Source organism: Peromyscus californicus, unplaced genomic scaffold (assembly GCF_007827085.1).
Source record: "Peromyscus californicus insignis strain IS unplaced genomic scaffold, ASM782708v3 Scaffold_8__1_contigs__length_139910024, whole genome shotgun sequence".
NCBI classification, from domain to species: Eukaryota; Metazoa; Chordata; class Mammalia; order Rodentia; family Cricetidae; genus Peromyscus; species Peromyscus californicus.
The window spans coordinates 77,589,133-77,608,582 of NW_026294606.1; the positions used below are offsets into that span (position 1 = coordinate 77,589,133).

Sequence of the window (19,450 nt, forward strand, 5' to 3'; positions counted from 1 at the left end):
GGAAAAGGAAAATAGAAAAAAGAAATGTCATTTGAGATGACAAGATGGCTTAGTGGGTAAAGGTACTTGCTGCCAAGCCTAATAATCAAAACTCAGCCCTTGGGACCCACATGGTAGAAGGAGAAAATCAGTTCTCAAAAGTTTCCTTTGATCTCCACATTTGTATGGTAGGACACACATGCTTGTTCTTGCATGTGCTTGTTCATGTTTACACTTGCCTGTGCTCACATGCACCTACCTTAATTAATCAATCAATGTGGTAAAAACTAGAAAACAAAACAAGATGGATGGCTCCTAAAGAGCGATGGGTGAGGCTGACTTCTACCTCCACTGGCCCAGGCATCCAGAGAACCGCAGCACATGTATGCACACACACATAACTAGCCAGCTCTACTGCTCACCAGCCTGTAATCTCAGCACTAGGGAAGTGGGGGCAGGAAGATCTGCTGCAGGCTCCAGGCCAGTCTTCGATGCACATCAAGACCGTCTTAAGAAAGCAACACATATACACACATGCACACTCACAATATTTCAATTATGACAGGTACTCCCTGTTACCTTAATAAAAATTCTAATTGGCTAAGGGAAAGTAATTCTCCTGGCAGGCTATAAAGAAGAGGCCCATCGTTAAATTAAGTTTTATTAAAAAAATTCCTGACCAAATAAAATGTGTCAGAAGTGTCTCACACTTTCCCCACCACTTATCTAATGAATAGGCACACATACAGAAGCTTGTTCAGCAATGTAAAGGTCTGAGCCTGTAAAAGTTGTTGGAGGAGCTCTGCTAGTGGAAAAAAGAATCCTCTAAAACAAGTACAATTCCAGATACATATAAAGTGTTAGAAAATTAAAAGAAATATTTAGGTATGTGTGTGTGTGTGTATGTCTCTAAGTATATGTATGCATATACATGCATACGGGTGCAGAGTGACAGGCCACTGGGAGGTATTGAACGTAGATGGAAGGTACTGAACATGAGACTTTTCAAGAGCAGCAATACACTAAGCCATCTCTCTAGGCCCCAGAAGAATCTTTTACTAAAAATAAGGTAAAATCAAACTAAAGCATTACAAGTGTCCATTTTAGAATATGATAACAGGGCCAGTGGGATGGCTCAGTGGGTAAAGCCATGTGCAACCCAAGCCTGAGGACCTCCATTTAACCCCCAGAACTCAAGGTGGGATGGGAAAACTACTCCTGAAAGTTGTCTTCTGACCACACGCGTGCCATGGTGCTTAGATTTTTCTATTGCTGTGGTAATACAGTGCTGGTGGCCATGTCAGAGGAGCAGCAGGTGGCAAATGAAGTTCAGGAAATCGGCCCACCAGGAAGCAAAGCTCTGATGGGAGAATCTAGAATAGGCAAGGCCCCGAGGGCTTAGGCTCTAGAATGTCTCTTGTTACTGCTGTGACTTTACATGTTTGTCACAGCCATTTTTCTCTGATGTATGGCATGGTGTGAATGGGTGTTGGGGGGATCCCCACTGTCTTTAATGTAGTGTGATTATCTCATGAAAATATCACCTTCTACTGGGCATTTTTACTTGTGGATATTATGAAGATGATTTCCTCCTAAGCTGTACTTTTTAACTAAAGCAATGATTTTATACAATGATAGTGTTAGTTTAAATTTTAGGATTTTGATGATTGAGGGTCTTTAATAAATATAGTAAGGGATTATGATAAAGGTCAGCTTAATGGGAAAACTATTAAGGTAAAAGTAAGATACAGTGTTGCCCCACCCACGATAAAGCAGGGGTTGCAGAGCATAGAAAAGAAGAACAAGGAAATGTCACACAGCTAGTTTCTCTTGAGGAGCCATATAGACTGGCTTAGGTTAATGATTAAGAAAAACAATTGTGTTCCAGAAGCTAAGTTAACTCAGGTTCTTTTCACCTTAATGTTGGGAGGTATGTTCACAGGTTTTGGTGTACATCATAGCTAAAACAAAGCTTTAAATAATGACTTAAGATTAGGTTAAGAAGTTTTTGTTGATGGCTCTGAGGTGGAAAAAATCTTGGAAAACAATTTAAGGGCATACTTTTAATAGCTGAGTGAGGGACTCATTGAGGTCAGGGAGCAGGAACAATGGTAGCCTGGCTATTACTGGCTGGCATGCCTTTCTTGTTACGATGGGTTGGTGACCAAAGGTGATGACTAATTCCTTGTACTCATTTCTGCCCTTAGCTTCCTGATATAAAGAAATTGTTGGTGAATGGGTACGCACCCTGAGGATTTAAAGTAGAGATGACTGATTCTTTTTCATATATAAGTGATAAGATTTGTGATTCTTCTAAGATTCCTTATAAGATTACCTTTTGAGATAAGTAATAAAATGATTGGTCCTTTCTTTGCAACCACAAAATGTAGCCTGCTAGCAAAAGAATGGGCTGAGAAAAATACCTTGCTTGTTTACACTCTGTTAATCTATAATAAGTTGCTTGGGTATGAATGTATGTGTGTTCTTGTAACAAATTGTTTTTCACCTGTAATACATAAAATGTTTAATCATGTAAGGGATGTGGGAAAAAAATGTTTTTCTTTTATTCACTGTAATCATTTAGTTAAAAATAGAATATAACTATATTATAATTTTGATAGGATATATAAGCTGTAAGGGCAAAAATAAAATTAGTTAGAAGGAAGATATCAAGAGAGACAGAAGGGATACATCTGGATAGAGGTAAGAAAAGAAATAAAGAGAACAAAGAAAAGATGATAGAGAGACCCTAAAGGTGTATTATGTTTTTTCCCCTTTTTCCGAAGGCCCCAGAGAGTTAAAGCTTTGTCTCCTTTCACTGGCCCCAGAGAATTAAGTTTTACTCCCTCAGACAGAAAAGTTAAGTCGAATAATTAGTTTTGCTGACTCCATGGTTTCCCCCTAAATCCCTGAGTTGCTCAAGGCTGGTCCTCAAAGCAGCGGTAATATAGCATAACCAAGGTAACTTATAGAAGGGAGAATTTATTTGAGGTTTATGGTTCCAAAGAGATAAAAGTCCATTACTATCATGGAGGAAAGCATAGCAACAGGCTGGAGGAGCAGCTAAGAGCTCACCTCTTGAACTCAGCCTCTACAGTCCAAGTTGTTCTTAGCACTATCTCCCAAGCTCTTACTAGGTGGTGTATTATAGTGTTCAAAGTGTTCAAATTCAAAGTTCCAAAGCCTTTTCTTAAAACAAACAAACAAACAACAAAACCCAAAAAATACAAGGTTAAGTCTGTCACAGCAATACCCTACTCCTGGTACCAACTTCTCCCTTAGTTACTTTCCTATTGCTTAGATAAGATACCATGACCAAGGTAATCTATTGGAGAAAGGATTTATTTAGGGCTTACAGTTCCTAAGAAGTAAGAGTCCATTGCCATCATGGAGGAAAGCATGGCAGCAGGCTAACAAGCTGGGGAAGAAGCTAAGAGCTCACATCTCAAAACACAAGTAGGGGAGAGAGAGAGAGAGAGAGAGAGAGAGAGAGAGAGAGAGAGAGAGAGAGAGAGAGGGAGGGAGGGAGGGAGGGAGGGAGGGAGGGAGGGAGGGAGGGAGGGAGGGAGGGAGGGAGGGAGGGAGGGAGAAAGAGACAGAGACAGAGACAGAGAGGGAGGGAGGGAGGAGGGAGGGAGAAAGAGAGAGAGAGAGAGAGAGAGAGAGAGAGAGAGAGAGAGAGAGAGAGAGAGACTGAGACTAACTCAAAGTGGTATGAATCTTTTGAAAGCCAGCCTCTACTGACAGACCTCTTTCAGCAAAACTATACCTCAGAATCCTTCCCAAACAGTTCCACCAATTTGGGACCAATTACTCAAACATGGAGGCCACTCTCTCTCACTTAAAGCACCACACATAGCATTGGTATGCCCACACTCACACATACAGTTTTTAGAAATGTGTTTCCAGTTTTCCACAGTACAACATTTTACTGCTTTCTCATCTGCAATGCCCTCCAATGGTAGTATCTACACACTGTAAGGGCCCTACTTGCACCTTAACATTGAGTTCATCCTCTGGAAAATGGGTTCCATCATGAGCTCCATGTCTCTGCCCTGTCTCTCCCTGTATCCAGAACACTTCTGTTCCCTCAACTTACAGATGCTTACCTACTCAGAAGAGGAGGCCTACGGTGCAGTAGGAAGCTCACTGCTTTGATTGTTCTGAAAACACCAGAGTCAGTCTTCTAAACTGACTAGCCTAAACCTTCTCCTCACTCCTCAAAAATGTACTACACCTTCCTCTATCTGAACCATTTCTCCTTTTTTGTTCACAGAAATATGAACTGTCCAAAGGGAGTTTGTTGCCTTCCCAGGATTATCTATGGAAGGACCTCTCCTGCCTATCTCAGTCCTGAAACAATGGGGAGCTGCCCCTTCTCCTTCCTGAGACCAGGCCCTGACTCAGGCTAGATATCTACATGCTCCTGCTTCCTCAACAATACAGAAACAGCATTCTTCTCTTTAAGCAGACCCTCTTGCACTACCTTTAAACAAACCCACATCTACACAGCAGCAATTATCATGTGGCCTTACAACTTCCTGAAGCTGTAGCCCACAGGCCTATTTAAATATTCCTTATTGCAAATAAACTTATGAGTAATATTACCTAAGTGCTCTTATTCATTTTCTCGTCTCCTGTTCATTCTCTTGACATCCTGCCCCCATTCTCCAAGATGGCTTCTGTCAACACCATCCACAGGGCCTGCTTGGTCTTCATCTCACCACCAACTGACTACTGCTCTCAACCTTTCCAGTACCACTTGCTTTTCACTCTATGAGAGAAAATGCTGAGGTTCCTCTAAGTAAACATCAGACCTCACTGTGCACCTTCACTCTTGGGAATCTTACCCAGTTATGGTTTTATTTACAACACTGAAAGCTTAGAAGCCATCCCCTGGTATTCTTAATCTGAAGTTCAGACACCTCTTTTCTGAGCTCCTCAACTCTAAGCCTGTAGGCTCATGTCTGTTTGCATGCCCAGCATGGGCCTTGAAGACAGGATCCTTGCATTCAAAACCTATCTCTCCCATTATTGTCTGACATCAGGGAACTTCCTTAACACTGTGGTGCCTCTCTCATTTCCTAGACAATGTAGTAACTCTGGCCCCATCCAGTTCCTGCTGCTTACCTTGTTCTCCTCATCACTGCAGTCCCTCACCCCTTCCAGTGTTCAAACTGCTCACTTCCTAGTCAACTCTTAAACAGCTTCAGAGTCTTGCTTAACTCACCCTCCCTAGGGAAGCAGAGAAAGGGGGAGGGGCGTAGAAGGAGGGGAGAAGTATTTCAGTTAGACAGAACTTAAAGAAAATAACCATTTAGATGAGAAACCAAACACAGGCACACAGGTAGGAGATTCACATGGGGAACACTGGTCTCATGGAGATCTAGCTGAGTGATCACAGGCTGCACACAAGGGAATCAGAAAGAAGAGCTGCCTGGTGCTCCCAGCCCTGCAGGTTTTCATCTTGATGAATAAGGGAGTAGAAAGATGTTCCTCTTTCCCACTGGAAACAGTCTCAGTACACCAACACTGACTCATCTATTCTTAGTATGTTCAGATAAAACTAATCTAAATGATTAACATGTCAAAACTCATCTATACTCTGAATTAAGAAGTAAGATTCAACAATGTAATGCCTTTGGTACTTTTTTTTTGGTTTTTTCGAGACAGGGTTTCTCTGTGTAGCTTTGCGCCTTTCCTGGAACTCGTTTTGGAGACCAGGCTGGCCTCGAACTCACAGAGATCCGCCTGGCTCTGCCTCCCGAGTGCTGGGATTAAAGGCGTGCGCCACCACCGCCCGGCTGCCTTTGGTACTTTTAAAGTGACATTTTACGTTATTTTCTCATATATGTAAACAAAATATCAAAATATATTTTGACAGACTATTACTCAATAATGAAAACAAATGAACTATAGATCATGTAATAACTTGAATGAGTATCAAAGGTATTATACTAAATGAAAATATACTAAAAGGTTATTCACTTAATAGTCTACTTACACAATACTGAAATGTAAATACTAAGAAAACCTTCTAAGAGAAGGTACCAGTGATTGGCAGAGCTTATGAATGGAGGTAGACAGGTGAAACACTAGAAGAACAGGGCTATAAAAGGGCCATATGAAGACTCTCTGTAATGGAAACCTTCATTTTTGAACATAGTTACAAAAAGCTATACCTGAAATAAGAATTGCACACACACACACACACGAGTTCAAGAAAAATTAGGCAACTGAAAAAGATGAAGACTGTATTAATATTAATACTCTAGAGCAGTGGTTCTCAACCTTCCTAATGCTGCGACCCTTTACTGCGACCACTTCCTCATGTTGTGGTGACCCCCAACCGTAAAATTATTTCATTGTTACTTTATAACTATAATTTTGTTATGAATTATAATGTATATATCTGATATGCAGGCTATCTGATATACAACCCCCATGAAAAGGTTGTTCAACTCCCCAAAGGGGTCCCAACCCACAAGGTGAGAACCACTGCTCTAGAGAGTACCACTGAGAAGGGTGTATAATGTCATGTGTATTATTGAACGTTTATGTGCATTTATAACTACCTCAAATCTAAATCTATGAATGAAAAACTGCTTTAGTGGTGGGGATAGAGAACTTGTTTAGCATGTGTGACGCCCTGGGTTTCATAGCTGGCACTTCAAATAAAAAAATAATAATAGACAAACAGATAAATCCTTTAAACTTTGAAGTTTAAAGCATTTTACCACTATGATAGTGGTCTAATTGTCAACTTGACATAGTTTAGGACAACTTGGGAAGAGAGTCTCAATGAGGGATTGTCTAGATCAGGTTGGCCTATAGCCATGTCTGTGGGGGGTCAACTTGATTGTATTAATTGAGGTGGGGTAAGGTGGGAAGACCCACTAAGAATGTGGAAGGTACCATTTCATGGGCTGGGCCCTGGACTGAATGAAGAAAAGAGCGAGCTGATCACTTGTAAGCATGCACCCATTCATTCTCTCTCTGCTCTTAGCTGTAGATGTGACCAGCTGCTTCATGGCGCCTTCGCTTCCTTACAATAATGGACTGTAACCTGGAATTGTGAGCTAGAATAAAACCCCTCTCCTTTAAGTTGCTTTTATCACAGCAACAGAAACACATCCTCAAAAGTTTTATACTCCTCATCCCTTGATACAGACTTGAATCTTTTCACAGGTAGTCTCCAGCTCCTCCACATTCCACCCATACGAGTGTCAGCTCATGAAGAAAGGACACCCAGGGTAGCTACACAGTTGTCTTGAGGTTGTACTCAACACAATATAGAAGTATAAGCATTTTAGAGAGGAGGTCTTGAAATGAGCTTCAAGGTCTGAGGTTATAATGACTCAACTCAGACAACTACTTATAACCTAAGAAAAACTGCCTTCTTTGGCACTTTGAAGTGTTAAAAAAAAATCACATAGAATTAAATTACAAAGTTTGCACACTTGTTTATGCAGCTGGTCTTTTTAAAAATCGTGGTGCTTTAAGTCTACAATTCTAATGGGCTCACTGGTGACATTCCAATCCTTTGAAAAATAAATGAAATATCATAAATCATTTGACAGTTCTTAAGCTTAGATTTTTATCATCACTCTGACTCTAAAAATAAAAAGCAATATGTAAGGATAGGATCTTGTTTTGTGCCCTATAAAGCTCAAGACAGAAAATAAATCATACTATTACATGTCATTTAAAACCCTAACTTTAATACTTGGGATTAAATTGGCATAATGCCTGTGGTCACTCCCATGAGAATCTACACAAGTAGAACAGCTTTTCTTCAAATACTGCATAAGTCTGGTACTTCCTGTGATAAATGAAGCAATAAGGCTTGGTGACTGTACTTGTGTATACTCAAATACTTTATGTCCACACCCATATGGGCATCCTGCTAGATATCTGGAAGGTTAGACTTATTCTTTAGCATCCAAGAGAATGTTGGATTACTTATAAAAAGTAAAATATTGGGGTTAGTCGTTTGAATTAAAAAAAATGTTTTGCAGCTGGGCATGGAGGCACATGTCTTTAATCCCAGCATTTGGGAGGCAGAGCCAGGTAGATCTTGTGAGTTCCAGGAAGGGCTGTTACACAGAGAAAACCTGTCTCTAAACATTAAAAAAAAAAAAGTTTTGTACATTTGTCTGTATTATCTGCATTGTGTATGTGTTCTCAAGACTAAAGAATATTCTTTTTTTTTAAGTTTTCTATTAGTTTCTTTATTATGGTCATGTTACTTTATAAAGCAAAGCTACTAAAATTAATGTTCTACAACATAAAGGATAATTAGTTTATTGTAGTCTTTTTAAAATTTAATTAATTTATTTATGTTGTATGAATTCCTAAAGGTCTTATAATAAAAAATACCCTGGAGCCAGATAAATGGGATAAATGCTGAAAGATCAGAGAGGCAAAGGAACAAGCCACAGCTATTTCTCACCTCGTCAACTCCAAGAAATCCTCTGACTGAATGTCTCTGAGTCCTCAGCAGAAAGGGGTCCAGCCGAAAAGGCTTTAGTTCCTGTCTCCTCATGCCTTATATACCCTTCTCTGCCCAGCCATGCTACTTCCTTCCTAGTGCTGGGATTAAAGGCATGTGTGCTTCCCAAATACTGGTAGCAAAGGCATGAGATTTCAAGTGCTGGGGTTAAAGGAGTGTGATTACCAAGTACTGGAATTAAAGATGTGTGCCACCACTGCCTGGCTCTGTTTCTCTGCTAGACTGAATCAATCTTATGTAATCGAGGGTGGCTTTGAACTCACAGAGATCCAGATGGATCTCTGCCTCCCAGTGCTAGGATTAAAGGTGTGTGTGCCATGTTTAATCTAGTGGCCTGTTCTGTCCTCTGATCTTCAGGCAAAAATTTTTTTTTAATTAGGGTACAACAAAATACCACCACATATTTACCTTACATTCCAATGGCAGTTTCCCCTCCCTTTCCCCTGCCTGCCCCCATCCACTCCTCCTCTGTTTCTATTCAGAAAGGGGCAGGCCTCCCATGTGTATCAACAAAGCATATCAAGTTGTGGTAAGACTAAGCATCGGGCGTTGGTGGCACAAAACTTTAATCCCAGCACTTGGGAGGCAGAGCCAGGCAGATCTCTGTGAGTTCGAGGCCAGCCTGATCTACAGAGTGAGCTCCAGGATAGGCATCAAAATTACACAGAGAAACCCTGTCTAGAAAAAAAAAAAAAAAAACAAAACTAAGCACCTCCCCTTGCAAAGGACACTGTCAATAGGACAAAATGGCAACCTACAGAATGGGAAAAGATCTTCACCAACCCCACATCCATCACAGAGGACTAATCTCCAAAATATATAAAGAACTCAAGAAACTAGACATCAAAATACCAAATAATCCAAGTAAAAAATGGGGTACAGATCTTAACAGAGAATTCTCAACAGAAGAATCTCAAATGGCACAGAAACACTTAAAGAAATGTTTAATATCCTTAGACATCAGGGAAATGCAAATCAAAATGACTGAGATTCTATCTTACACCTATCAGAACGAGTAAGATCAAAACCACAAATGACAGCTTATGCTGGAGAGGATGTGGAGTAAGGGGAACACTCCTCCATTGCTGGTGGGAGTACAAACTTGGACAGCCACTTTAGAAATTAGAATGGCAGTTTCTTGGAATATTGGGAATCCATCTACCTCCAGACCCAGCTATACTACTCTTGAGTATATTCCCAAAGGATGCTTAATCATACCACAAGGACACTTGCTCAACTATGTTCATAGCAGCTTTATTTGTAACAGCCAGGACCTGTAAACAACCTAGATGGCCCTCAACCAAAGAATGGATAAAGAAAATGTGGTACATTTACATAATGGAGTATTACTTAGTATTAAAAAACAATGACATCAGGAAATTTAAAGGCAAATACTTTTAGAATTGATTCACTACTTTATAAAAACAAGTGAAAAACTACCATCAGTAACAACTGTGTGACGATGATAGGGATTAGGTAGAATTTATGGATCAATTTGGGGGGAAATATCATGAAACCAAGTTTTCCATTCTTTGAACAAAAAGTCTCTTCACTTACTGAGATGTTCCAACTTTTTAGTTCTGACTTGCTGTTTTCAAAATACAGATTTTGTACGTCTTTTGTTAGGTATATCCCTAAACTCTCTAATTTATTAAAAATAAGAAAAGCATGTGTTACTAATCATGATACTTCAAAAGCATGTCTCTCAGAACTGCTGCATCATAGTCTCTCTGGAAGTGTCTAATACATCAAACTTATAAGTTATTTTAATAGCACATTTCAAAAATGGGCCAAGGACTCTAAACTTGGCAGTAAAAGAAATGAGCAGATAATATCTAACAGGACCACACTGCTAATGTAATCAGGTGGTTTGTGGAAGCTGCTCTCACTTTCACTGTACACCTTATACTAGATACTGTTCAGACAGGTTAACTGAGATTGGCATTGTCACCCACCCCTGAAGCAAGGATACTGCCTAGGTGCTCTGAAGCCAAGTCCTCTAGTTAAATTTCTGCCTAGTCATGACAGCGATTTCAAGGAGAAGATCAAAAGCTCTGCTTTTGGCCTATATCCAGACACTGAGCTTTCTGATCGGCTTTCCTCTTCCACTCAAGACTGCCAGTCCCTTCTTTCCCCTTCCCTTTCTTCTTATTCCTCTCCATCTCTGTCCTTCCCTGTCTTCCCTCCATTGTTTTTAATGTATCAAGATAGGGTCTTGCTGTGTATAGTCCAGGGTGGCCTCAAACAATCCTGCTCAGCTCCCCTTGTCTCTGGCCTTTGCTTGCCTTTTGCTGGCTTCTCTTCTGGTTTCCCTTTGCAAAGTCTTCGGTGCAGACTTTGTTTTAACTGTACTTCATATTCTTTGTGATCAGATCTGTTCTCTTCCTGAAGCCCTTCTGCTTGATGAAGGTTTATTCCACTACTGTCCTCTTCCTTCACCTCCTTTACAAGGGACTTCTACACTGGAGGCCATTGCTACACTTGCTTCCCTCCATTGATAAACACAAATTTCCTGTTTATGTGAACCTCCTTTTAAAAAGACTTTAAAAAAATTGATGTGAGCTCTTGTGCATGCATGCATGCATGCCTGTGTGTGTGTGTGTGTGTGTGTGTGTGTGTGTGTGTGTGTGTACACGGACATGTGCATGAAGGTTCCTACAGAGGTCAGAAAAGAGACCTGGATTCCCCGGGAGTTACAAATGCCTGTGAGTTGCCTGATATGGGTGCTAGTAACCAAATCTAGGTCTTCTGCAAGAGCAGCAAACATTCTTAAGTGCTAAGCCATCTTTTTTATGCTCTGCGATTTTTGATCACCTTTTTCTGTCAAGAGATTAAGGCAATTCTTTATTTCATAATATATTTACTCTAAGGTCCAAGTTATACATTTCACTTCTTAAAGAAACCAGCATCAGCGATGAAGAGGTGGCTCAGCACTTAAGAGCATTAGCTGCTCTTCTACAGGACCTAGGTTCAAGTCCCAGCACCCACATGGCAATTCACAATTGTCTGTAACTCCATTCCCAAGAGATCTGATGCCCTCTTCTGGCCTCCATGGGTATCAGTCATGCATGGGCTTCACAGACATATATGCAGGCAAAACATCTATACACATAAAAATTTAAAAGAATATTTAAATAGAAAGAGAGCATCACAGCCACCTCTGCCCTCTTCGGGGCTCACAAACATCATAGAAATAGATTTTCAGTGCTTTAGCCGAGTCAGGTGTCCACTGAGCTGAGACTTTGTTTCTGCTACTTCTCCACGTTCTCCTTCATCTGCCAGCTCCCTTTCCCTGTCTTTGTTCTGATACAACTGACCATCCTGGACTATTTCTCTCCTGCTCCCAGTCTTTCCACCTCCCAGGACTGACAATTTCAAGTTCTGACCCCTCAAATCGAGTCACTGATAAGAAGAGATGGGCTTGCTCATGTATAGTTCTTTGGTCAGCTGTTTCCACATTTTATGAAGACATTGTATCCAAGGCATCACAGTAAGATCTAGATACAAAGCAGCAGGTAGAGGAAGTTTGTCCAATTCACACTTACTTAGCTAGATGCAGGGACACAGAGAGAAACAAACCTCTGAGGTCCTTCATTTAATTCTCCATCTGTCTTGTTCTGAGCATCTACAGGCTTTCCTAGATTCATTTTCCTCTCATAGGCACTCTCCTCTTAAGGCATTTAATATTTAATACTCCCTTTTTACTCAGAGCCCAGCTGCCCTGTGCATGGGCTGGCACCTCGGAGCTAGCAAGCTGAGGTGTGCAATTGACGCCTGTGGTGTCCAGCACCCCAGCTGCCATGCTAATAGCAATGATCATGGACACACTCTTTCAGACAGACTCACTACAGACTTCATCTTCCTCCCCTGCTGTCATCTCCCACAGGGGGCAAGAGCAGGAACTGGAGGGTAAATGCAAGTGGAAAAAGAAATATGCTCTTCTCCAAGACTTCTCTAAACTGAACAGGAAACATTTCACCATAGGGCAACACCTGCATACTTGTGTTTCAGTGTCATGGGTGTGCTATATTCCATTCTTCTTACCAATCCAAAGGCAAAGTTTAGGGTTTTTCAAACTCAGGGATATAAGATCTTTAACAAATTTAATTTGTTCTACACAGAAAAATACAAAGTTAATGTTTCTTGGGCAAAATGTTGGCAACAACCTTTACGGTTTCAAGCAAAGCTTCTGCCCAAGACCCTGTCACCTCCATGAGGATTGGTACAGAACACCATTTTATCTTTGTGTTGAGATTGAGCCTGTGCAAAGAATAAAGTACTTATGGGTTTGTTCCTCAAGCAACTTGTTTAGACCCTTGCCGTCAGTGATGAGACTGATGAGAAGTATGGACCTTTCTGCTCTGTGGAGAATGGCCAAGGCCTCAGAATCAGGCTAGTTCTATCGTAAGAAGCATTAATCAAAGAAGCCACTGTCATCCACTAATGGCTCACAACAAGTGATAAAAAGTTTTCAGCACTGAGACCAGGTATCCTGACTGCATCAAATCTTTATCTTGAAACCTATGTTTAGAAAAGTTTGTTTTCTAATATTGGCTCAATGAAGGCTTAAGAATTCCTTTAAACTCAAGAAAACTTGATGAATTATACTTGAGACTGTTTAGATGGGTACTGTGAACTTTTCTTTTCTTTAAAATCTTATAATTATGCTTCACTACTGTGCATTAAATGAAACATGTGGCCAAAATACCTTTCTTGTTTTTTGATGTCTCAAAGCACCTGCCTAGTTCCTCTGAGGAATTTCCTTTACCTCTGAGGTCCAGCAACTTTATCAGGTTCATTCAATATTTAGATTTACTCTCAAAGAAGTTTAAAATCCAAAGGTTGGTTTGATTTCATCAGTTTGGGGGTTTTGTTGTATCATTAACTCCACATATGATGGACTTACTTCGTGGGATGTAGAAACTCCCAAGGTGATCTAAAGAGGGGGGAATTAAAATAATGCTACCCATGAATCCACCTTTCATGTAACACTGCAGCAAGATGCTGTTCTTCACCAGTCTCTCTATATTCTGTTAATAAGTAGAGCATTTGGGCACATATAACTTAATTCTATCATGAAGCAAGGCAGTAAGCGTGGACACTTCCACAACTTACCTCTTCCACAGCTGTATCACTTCCTGTTAAACAACATCTACCTGGAAGAGTTTCCTGAACGCAAAGGAAGAAAGATTGTGGGAACAGCACACCTTACTGTATCTAGGTAACACATGGTGCGGCTCTGTGCCCTACTTATTTTTATTAGAATTAGAATTCAGCCATGTGATGGTTGTCATGGTGGCATATATTAACATATTTGAGTTATAAAATCAAGTGGACATTTAGTGAAAGATGTCTGATTTCTAAGATAAATTTAAAAATGAAGACTAGCCTTGTTAATTAGATTAAGCAGTAGACATTTTCCATAAACTGATTGATCTACATTTACAGGTGCAAGGGTTTGAAAAAATATATATTCAAAACATATACATTAAAAAATCCTCTAAGATCTGTTAGGAAATACGTGTTAAAATCAATAATATTCCTTACCACCTTTTTATGCATAATACTGGGTAAATTTAGGGAGCCACTTATATAGAAAGTAGTAAGTTGAACTGTCATTTCATGAATCTTAGTTAAGCCTTTTTGAAGCTTCTCTGGGTGAGAAAGAAATAGCAAATACCTTGGCAAGTCAAGCAGCTTCTAGTTTTGTGCCTTCCATAGGACAATCGAGCTGCCAGTGAGAGATCCTTACAACTTTACATCTCCTCTGGTTTTTCACATATAAGTCAGCAGCGTGAGAAATGCTCAGGGCACGTAGGACAAGCCCTGCTTGGCTCTCAAGTGTGGCCTGCACTCACTCCTCCTGGCTGTCTTTGGTTCAAGTGCTCCTTCCATTTTGTTTTAATTCTTTGGCCAGCGATGTTTCTGAGTCTAGGTCTTTCTTGAGTTGTGTTTCTAGATTTATAATTTCTAGTTTTCCAATTAAGTTTACTGTATCTAAATTAAATTATAAGTTTAACTTTTTTCCCAGTTATGTATAGGAAAATCCCATCTCATTCTTTTTCATATGGACAATCTATTGTCCCCAGAACCACACACTGAAAACTATCCATCCATTCTCCCACAGATTTACAATATTCCGGTTGTGTTATAAACACATTTCCACATAGAAATGGGTCTATTTATCAATTCTCTGTCTTTCCCACTGGTGATTTTGTATACTCTTACATCATAGATGGCTTTAATTACTATGGGTTTACATTAAGTCATGCTACAAAGGCAGAAAAAACAGGTCCTTGTCACAGGGTGAAAATGTACCTCACAGGGGTACATTTATAATTTTTGGAGGATACCTCTTTCCTAAGTTCAAATTTATAATGTCAAAATTAAATTAGATCTTCAAAACAAAAATAAAAACATAATAGTATTTTATTCTCTAAGATGTTAATAGTAAGGACAAAATCCCCACCCCCACCAGATCTGTTAGGGATTCAATTTTAAGAGCACTGGAATAAATTAACATTTTTTTTCCAATGGTAAGTCTTTTCTTTTCCCCTAAATTTTATTTTTTGAGATGGTTTCACATAAGCATGGCTGACCTTGAATTTGCTATGTAACTGAGAATGACCTTGAACTCTTGATCCTCCTGACTGCATCTGCCAGCGGCTGGGATCACAGGCTGGGCCACCTAGCTTGGTTTGTGTAGTATGGAGCATGAACCCCAGGGCTTTCTGCAACGTAAGCAAGAACTCTGCCCACTGGGCTGTATGTCCATCCCCCTTCAAAACCATCTCCTTAAGGGTTCTCTACATTTCATTTATATTTAATGCCATTCAGTGAAAGTTTGTAACTTTTCCAAAAAGCTCTAATTTTTTCTTATTCAAGTCAATTCTATTGTGTTGCTATGTAAATTGTATTCTTTAAAATTAAACATTTTAGCACCTCCCTTGCCCCCAATCTGTGGTTTTACCTTCTATGGTTTTAGTTACCCAAAATCGACCATGAACTGAAAATAATAAATGTTATTTTCCTAAAATAAAGATACCGTAAGTTTTCAATTGTATACTCTGATGTAATGCATCAGAGATGGATTCTTCCTCTGCACAGCATATGTATACTGCAAATCCTCCTGCCTGCTAGCCAGACACATCTGGATCATTAGATCGACTGCTTATGACCACAGACACAAGTAGCCCTTCTTTTAAACAACTTTAGTCCCCAAATCTTAGAAATACAGTGATGCTGGGAATTTGAATATGTGAAAGCTGTATAACACTTCTTATGAGTGAAAAAGTAAAAGTTTCTCACTTAGAAAGAAAACACAAGTATATGTTAAAAATGCTGACATATAAAGCAACTTCAAAAGAAAATCATGCCAGCTTTGCTACTGCACCTAAGAACTGCAAACAGCAAAAGCTACAGTGTATGAGTACTGAGCTAAGAAAAGACAGCAGCTGTGTGGGAAGAAGACAAACAAGATGTATTCTGGTCGAGATGTGCCAGAAAGCACTGAGCCTAATGAAGATGCAAGCAAGTATCTCATCAAAGGAGCGACACCAAAACACTTACTGGAAGTAAGGAATGCTTTCTAGACTCAAGGACAAGTTTGGATTAAAAATATGTAAATTCCTGAGGGAAGCCACTGTAGAAGTTGCTGCCACACTTATGCAGAGTTAAGAGGTTGATTCTAAGGGATGGGACAGGAGCCAAAGCAAGCCCTCACCTGGGACAAATACAGACTCTTCCTGAAAGAAGAGGTGCATGAGAATGCAGTCCGAAACCTGTGCATGGGCACAGGGAGGAAACATGGAGGGACAGATGAGCCCTGCAAGCGTGTGGTAGTGCTGTGGTACAGAGCAAGAGCTGGCATCACGTGCAGAGCAAAGAATCCATGGACTTGCAAAAGCAAAAATAAAAATGACACGGAGACAAGGAGGGGCCATATTATCACTTTTGTTATTTTAATTTTTTATCATTAACTATTTTTCTAAAAATCTTTTACTGAGTCTAACTTAGAACTGAACTTTTTTATAGGCACATAAAGTAAAAAGCATGGTTATCCCTAGGGTTCAGTACAATCTGCAGCTTCAGACTGACATCTACTGGAAGATGAAACATACTCCCCACCAATAAGATCCACTGTCATTCCTTCACTGTGGAGAAACCTGGCAGAGGCCACCTTAACCAAGAAACCAAATTTAACTCCACCAATAACAGTCATATTGATATAATTTACCCCTGATCTGATGTGATATAATCCTGAGAAAACATTAAACAAATCCCAACTGAGGCCCATTCTACAAAATATATGATCACTACTCTTCAAAAGAAATCTCCAGTTCCCAAAGACAATAAAAAAGAAAGAAAGGAAGGAAGGAAGGAAGGAAGGAAGGAAGGAAGGAGGGAAGAAAGGAAGGAAGAAAGCAAGTGTACAAAACAGAACACACTGAAGAGACGAACACTGGACATAATGTGAGACTCTGAAATGGATCCTGACTAGAAGGGAGCTGTAGAAAAACAGGAGCAACCGAGTGCAGTCTCAGGAACAGTTACATCCCACTTAATCACAGCTTTGATAAACAGCATGGCTTTGGGTGCTAAGTCCCACCATTCCGTGCTGTCTGGCTGTTGTCACTGCTCTACAGAAGTGCAGCTACTGTTCTTCTACTGACTTTCCATCAAAACCCCACCCAACTTACCAGTTCATGCTAATAATGTAGTTGTGAAATTCTGAAAGGTTCTTTTTTAATTATTGTTTTATCTTATCATAGACATCATATGCTCATAATGGTATTTTATTTTCTTCTCATTTTCACATCTTTTCTTGTAGTCTCCTCCCCTAATCCTGACTTGCTTTTCTGGACAGACCCTTTGGTACAAGATTGAATAAATGGTGGTATCTGACATAATTTTATCTATTTATGCCCACAACTCATTTAAATCTCATCAGGATTATGGGCAAATAAGGTCCTTTTGGTTTGACTATTTCTACCACAGAAATAGCAATACCATTTTGTTTTAGTTTTAAATGCTGAATGTTAATCCAGAAAGCACAGAATATATATAACACAAGCAGAAAGAAGTAACATGAAGACAAGGAATACAATGGGGTATTGTTATTCAAGCAGAATAAAAACTATGATATTAACCTACACCTACTTCATTTTCTCCTGGCAAAGTGTAAAAGCAACCCCTGGAAATGTCCAACTAAAAAGCTATCCAACTACGGAATCATATTATAAGCCCTCTTCTCAGCACCAGATGTGGCCTTGTGAACGGTTCTCCCCCTAAAATACTTCAGTGATATGACTGGATGTCAACTCCCCAGCAGAAACTTTTCAGGCACAGGGGAGGTGTTTCTTGGTCTTTCTTGGGTGCTGGTGAGCTCAAAGGCCCGTTGTTGAAGGTAACCAATTAACCGATACAGTTTTACTAGCAGTAAAGGAATGTAGTAAACCTGAATTGGATTTAAGCTCTGTGCATTTTAGAGACTATTTATCCCAGCAGTCAATAATACCAAAACCCCAAATGAAACCACAATATCTTTCAAGAATTGCTGATATGAGCAAATGAAAGGCAACTGCTCAAGTAGCCGGAGATGAACAGAATGGAGACAGAAAGCAAGGCAGATGTGCTGTGGAGTCACAGAGCATGTTTAAAATACTGTTTGCCAAGATAACTCATGGTAATGTGAAAGGGAGCTACTACAATTCTTTGAAAACAGAGCTCAAACCCAACAACGTACATATCCCCTAATGTCCACATAAACATGGTATTAGGAAATAATGGACAGAAAGAACCTTCCAGAAGGCAGAATTAGTCCAAAGAACAGCAAACAATGGAGTTCTTCTTAGAGGACAGAATTGGAGTCTGATCAAGGATGTTTCATCATGTTTCCTGCCATCCATGTATTATCTGGTTTTAATCCCACAAGCCCCTCAGCTTCAGGAGATTAAACCCAAACTTGTAATTTGACAACTGGCCCTAATGCAATAAATTACGTGTCCTACACATAAAATGATGCTGGAGAAAAAAAGCTGAGGGGTCTACTGTAAAGATCACTAAACTGACAGCCGAGAGGCCCTGCATCTCTTCCAACCCTTACCACTGACTACTGTAAAACATAGACAATCAAGGCTTCTTGGGACTTCAGCTCCTTCATTTATAAGATGAGTAAGAAGGATACCTTTCAGTTCTAGAATTCTAATTTAAAATCATTGATATCATGGTGCCAAAGAACTCTACAAAAATAAACTATAAAGTGTCAGAACCACAGTAGAGCAACTAGTTGGTTTGGGATCTCAGCAAAACCCAACTCAGCACTTAAAAAAAAAAAGAAAAAAGAAAATGGCAAGAAAACATCCTAGCAGTCTCTCATTGCTTTTCTGTATTGTTTCTGCCTCACTATAGTATAGTAAGAGATCTAACTCTTGCACTGGCCCTCAGAACCCTCCCATGCCCTCAGTTCAGATCCAAAAGACACAGGGAAGGGCCAACCCTTCCCACTCTATCTCCCACACCCACTGCCATGCCCTAGCCCCCACCTCAGGTGGATATCCACTGCTCAGGTGAAGGCCATGCCAGTCACAGCAACTGTAGACTACACCAGTTAGAAGAACAGGTGCAGGCCATATAGCCAGAAAAGCAGACCACATCAGCCAGAATAACAGATAGGCAAACTGAGGCAGAAACTCTCTGCTGAACCAGAGACCACACTGGCCACCAGACTCTAGATAGGTAGCCCACCTGAAAATCTCCACTCTCTCAGTGTCCCACCCCACTATCCCCAATCCTTACTTCCCTCCTCATCAATGACCCCCAACTCTGGGCAGAGGCCCCCTGCTGGACCAAAGGCCACACTAGCCACCAGAAGTCTAGCCCCTAATTCTAACAGAGATTCCCTGATGGACCAGAGGTCATGCCAGCTGCTAGAAATCCAGGCCACAAAGACCAGAAGAC

At 40.3% G+C, this 19,450-nt stretch overlaps 1 protein-coding gene across 17 annotated transcripts in view; it reads right to left on the reverse strand.

The window, feature by feature from the left end:
• Window positions 1–19,450, reverse strand: part of Znf438 (zinc finger protein 438) — a 144,933-nt gene that overhangs the window by 76,691 nt on the left and 48,792 nt on the right. For 2 of the 17 annotated variants that reach the window (XM_052727946.1, XM_052727945.1), the window contains one exon: window positions 5,110–5,214. The exons of the other annotated variants lie outside the window; for them this stretch is intronic. The gene's annotated coding sequence lies outside the window, so the exon portion shown is untranslated. The remainder of the gene's footprint in view (window positions 1–5,109; window positions 5,215–19,450) is intronic. 17 annotated transcript variants of the gene reach the window in all.